This window comes from Spea bombifrons, chromosome 1, assembly GCF_027358695.1.
Source record: "Spea bombifrons isolate aSpeBom1 chromosome 1, aSpeBom1.2.pri, whole genome shotgun sequence".
NCBI lineage: Eukaryota > Metazoa > Chordata > Amphibia > Anura > Pelobatidae > Spea > Spea bombifrons.
The window spans coordinates 154,308,438-154,313,924 of record NC_071087.1 but is presented as its reverse complement, the minus strand read 5'-3'; the positions used below and the strand labels follow the sequence as shown (position 1 = coordinate 154,313,924).

Sequence of the window (5,487 nt, the reverse complement as noted above, 5' to 3'; positions counted from 1 at the left end):
TTCCTGGTCTTCAGCCTATGTTTCTGGAGAAGGCTCGGACTTGCACACATGCTTTGGGGAGAGGCGTGACTTTAATTCTTTCATAGCTGAAAGATCACAAGTTTGGAGGAGAAAAAAGAAAAAAAGAGATCATGTGAAGGCCAGCTTACTAAACAAAAGAAAAAAATAAAGATTCATAGGATTCCACAGATAGTCGTTATGAAAACCAAAATTTTAAGGAAACCTAAATGTATTAAGTTATTATTAGAAATATAAAATATATTAAAATAGTTTCTGTTCTATGTTTAGCGCTAAACATTCATTAACTATAACTGGAATGAAAAGGTCTTTATTACATGATCCTAGAATATATATTTCACATTATATACTATGTTTGGATCATGTTAGAAAATGCACCAACTGGTTAGATGACACAATAGAGTTTCATTCACCTTCCAGGTATACCGAGGGTTACTGCTGGGCTAGACTGAACAAAATCACCCGCTTACAAAACATGGGTTATATAGCAATGTATTAAAATTAAATAATGTTGGAATGTAAATAACATACTACAGCTGGTCTCAAGTAACCTTATAATATATTGTATCATCTCCTCCAACGATTAACCGTAATGTGTGTGTTACACACCTGACTTATCACAAATATCTGCTGGGTTATGACCTATTATTTTATCAGTAATCCCTGGTTTGTAACCAATTTGCAAAAACTTCCTCTAATATAACGGGGTTCAATCACTAAACAACAAGTTGTAGTGAAACTAAAAGCCTTCATCGTGTTTTAATTTTACCTGGTCCATCTTAAAACACTTCTGCTGCAGAAACGGGAGAGTTGGCCAACTCCAGAAGGGTCTCTCCTGCTGGGAGGGCAGAGATGGTCAACCCTGGAGAGTTTCTCATGCAGAGGGGCTCCGTTGGCATTGCAGATGGAATATTACTCAGGGATTCATTTCCTATAATTGATAACTCTATGACCTACAGCAGGGGTGTCCAACCTGCGGCCCTCCAGCTGCTGCAGGACTACATCCCCATGCTCCTCAGCCAGCCCCTTAGCTGAAGGAGCATTATGGGAGATGTGGTCCTGCAGCAGCTGGAGGGCCGCAGGTTGGACACCCCTGACCTACAGGTTAGTTTCACTGATGACTCCCAGAAGTATGTAAAACTTATACCATTTTAATACAGTGTATGGATCCTACGTACTGCTGGGAAGAGTTTGGCAAACTGACCTGCATTGTGTACAGTTCATAAGCAGGCCTGGACTTGCCATCTGCCACACTGGGCAAATGCCCGGACTCGCTCCGTCCATTCCCCATCTGCCACTCCAGCTGCAGATTGGATGCTGTAGTGTACGGCCAATGGCTAGAAATGGCGGGCTGCAGGCTATGTAAAAACATAATGTATGGAATTTGCAACTTTTATTGATTCATGTATTTTGTTTCTTTCTGCACGAGTTGCTGTATTTTATATTGCTTGACTGTGCGCCCTTTTGTTCACAGATCCACTATTTTGGTGTGACATTCAGGAAAAATTGCCGTAATTGTAGTTTGAACGTTTGTTTTAAATGTTTTCGCATACCCCTTCCCCTGTAGGATGAATGATACACGTCAGCTACAGTTATCTATTGCCCATTATTAGAAGGCTTTAATAAATCAGATATATTATACAGGAGATCCTCTGCTGGAGTAACTATATTTTGCTGTTATTGATGGAGTCAGAATACTGTTGAAATGATACAGTCGCTGGGAATAGGATAAAACGCTAAGGAATGCGCAGAATTCACAGGACACATTGTACCACATTCCCTCACATCAAATAAGGGTCACAAGTTACACAACCTTTTGTCTCCTGCAAGTCTCTTGATGACTTGCAGGAATAATGAGTGGATTATTTCGTAGAAGAAAAAGGTCATTGAGTTAATTTGAGCTGATTTCTCTGTTGTGGCATTATATCTAATAAAAAAAAAAAAACATGTTTAATTAATAAACTGAAATCTGACGTTACTGCCGGTGTTCCGGTATCAAGTGTAGAATCATGCCCCCTAGGAGAAAATATAGAATATAACTCAGATCAGACATACCCTTTTAAATTAAATTATGCGGAATATACACTGGCTTAATTGTGTGAGTTTTATGAATTAGAAAATGTAAATAAAAAATGTTTTATCTAACAGCACTTTTATATTGAAGGGCAGTTGGTTGACTCAAGTTACTTAACCCTTAGTGGCATGGTTAGTGACAGCTGTAGAAAAAGACATGGACAATGCAGCTGCAATGCATTCAATGTATCCATAGTAGAAATGTTTTTTTTTTAGTTTAGGTTTAATATTCAGTTTGTGGGTTTCCCAAACTTAGAAACAGATGCCTTGGCATTATAAGACTGTAAAGCATACTTATCATTGAGGATCATACACACGCTAATGATGATTCTGTCCTCAAATGTTGCTTTTCCTTAGAGCACTGTTATGATGACCGAGAGTGATATACGAGCGCTTGTTTCAGGAGATCAAGGCTAACCAGATCAAGGCTCCTGGTGACTTCTTGACATGAGTTGTGCCAAGTTCTTTGTACCAATATTGTTTTGTAATATTAATTGAAGCTATGGACAGATATACCGTAAGTTCACATGTTGGGTCAATAGGAAGGTACCAGGTGACCAAATAAAGATCAGAATGAGGACAGGCAGGCAAAACGAACAGAGGAGGGACACAAACCTAGGGTGTAGAGGGCAGTTTAAGAGTATGTGACAGGGGTATTTGGACTGAAAAGCAATTAAGGGCAATCAAGCCTAAATACCCTTCCTACCCACTATAAGTGGTTTCCATGATTTTGCCTGCACAACTCTCCAGGGCTGTAAACAAGCCAGGAATTCTGTGTATCCTTGCCCCATGAAGAATAAATCATAACTGAAGTACCCGTGCTCAAGCTAGCATCTCCAAAAAATGTGGCCTGTTAGCTGGCCGTAAGGACTGGAGTTGTACAACCCTGGTCGAGAGTAACTTTATAACCTTTGGTGTAGAAATGCCATAAAAATGTTAAGACATAATAGATAAATATAATTCAAAAAATACAGAAGGGGAGAAAAAAATAGCAGATGAGACAACCATTGAGCTCGCTACCAGAGTCACTTGTATGGGGGGCAAGCTATCTCTTGCCATTTGGCCCCGGTTTCATGATGACAATGTCTTTGTTTAATGCGTGAAGCGTCACACTTGTGTACTTGTTTTTCAGACATCCATTAAATTTTACATGTTAGCAGAGATTCTGGAAATAATTTGGACTTCTACTTCTAGCAAATGGTTGTGGCTGACTCTGGGGAAGAGATCGTCTAAACCTTGAATTCAGAGACAGTTTGATTTAGAAGCCCCGACCCTTGAATGTGCCGCAAACCCTAGGATCTGAAGCATCCTTTGAACAGTAAAGACGTTGTGTCTGTCACATGTTGGATTACTTTCATTTTCTTGCAGCTCCGGTACCCACTGCTAAGTGAACCGTGAAATCCATGAGTTCATAAAAGGACTATATACTAGAATGTGTTTGAAAAAAAATGTATTTATCTTTATTTAAAAGCTAGCCATGCCTTTTGTCTTCTAAAGTCAAGCTTAAAAGGCTATGCAGCTTTGGATCAGCTTTGCTTGTTACCGACAATGTAATTATAAATAACACACATGACAGACGGCGTATGTCGTATATATTTTGTAATATAGATTATTCTGCGTTAGTAAACACTTTCAATGCCAAGGAGTTTACACAATACACTATTGTTAGGGCAATGTCAGCACCCCCACCAGAACCTACTGCGCAGAAGAAGTCCTCTTCATCCGTAGTCTTTGTGGACATGACATCTTATTCTTATGCTCTACGTCAAGGGTCATGCAGTGCCAGGAAAAATGTATTACAGAGGACACAGATTAAATTAAACAATAACAACATATATAATAGACAAAATAAAATAGGAATTGGTAATCTAATGATGTTAGGAGATGGGCATTTTCAGGGAGGCTATTCCACATTTGAGGAGTTCTGAAAGAGAAATCCCCAGAGGGTCTGATCAAAGTAAAAAAAAGGCAGAAACGGTGTTACTCCCTCTTCAAAAATATTTTTTTTTACAAATATTGAAAAATAAGATTGAAAAATAAATAAGACTCCAGGGTTTTTTGTTTTGTTTTTTTTTAAATCAGAAGTACCTAAAAATGTAATTTAAATAAAAAAATATATTTTTACAGTTTCTTTGACATTTTTATAGAAGATTACAGACTATACAAAACTAGCGGTATTAAGAGAGAGCCCTAGCTGTCCTTGAAAAAGCAATATATAATTTGTGCTAGTAAACTAAACATGGAAAAAAAAGAATATATGCTAAACATGGCAAAAAAAACTCACAAAGGGGTTAATCAACATCTAGTTCTATTTATCAATATTGTTATATTTAACACATTTCATTAATTTACCTTGGTGACTCATTAGTTTACTCTAAATAAGTGTGTATGGTGATGTTATTCGTTGCGGGGTTATTGCCATCTGTTACTGACTCATGTTCATCATTTAGTCTTTCATTCAGTGATTTATGCATTTATTCACTTAGCATGTATTTATACTATATTTATGAACATTGTGACATTTTATATCTGCTTACTACACATTTCATCAATGGATTGCAGTGATCTGTGACTGATTCATTGTTTATTTACAGTGATTCTATTTAATTCAGTTTCTTTTTAATGTGGTAGCCATCACCACTTGGCATGAGGTTATGTACTTTATATGTAATTTCTTATATAGTACGGTATTATTCATCAGCATTTGATAAACCCCTTGTTTTGTGTTTTTAATCATACATTTGGCCGTGTATAATTTCCAGGAGATATATAGATATATTGTTTGTCCCTACCTAACATTGGTAGTGTGGTCTCATTGACCATGATATTCAAGCTTGGATCTGTGATTGAGTGTGTTAAATATGGACCGGTGGTGGTACAGTGGTAAGCATAAGAGTTCTTTTTCTTTTAGTTTTTTTTTGGGGAAGATCCAGTTAAATTTGGACTTTATTCCATATGGGCAATGTTATAGCCGCCTTCTTCTTCCTCTGATCCTCTCTTGTTCTTCCTCTGACCCTCTCGTCTTCTGATGTCCTACTCTTTTAGGGCCTCATAAAACTTGCGAATATGAGTTTATTACAATTCTACAGCCTAATTATATATACAGAATCCACAGAAAATGTGTTACGCCCCCCCCCATCCATAGCCCTTAAACAATTTTGCCCATTTGAAATATTGGTGCTAAACCGGTAATTAAAAATAATTCTAGGTTATTATTAACATTCAGCATTTGAGTAGGTAAAGAAGTCAGGAAAATGTATTACTTCTAGTGAAGGAACTTTAAAGAACTTTATATATCTATGCCGTAGCAATATACATTTGAAAAAAAGCTCCTCTTAGCTTCATAACAAAATATGAAATACTTTTTTAGACAAGCAATGCGCCATACTTCTTCAT

The 5,487-nt window shown here is 37.2% G+C and overlaps 1 protein-coding gene across 1 annotated transcript in view; it reads right to left on the bottom strand.

Annotated features, from left to right (window-relative positions):
* Positions 1–5,487, bottom strand: part of C1QTNF3 (C1q and TNF related 3) — a 278,698-nt gene that overhangs the window by 162,667 nt on the left and 110,544 nt on the right. The window lies entirely within an intron of this gene.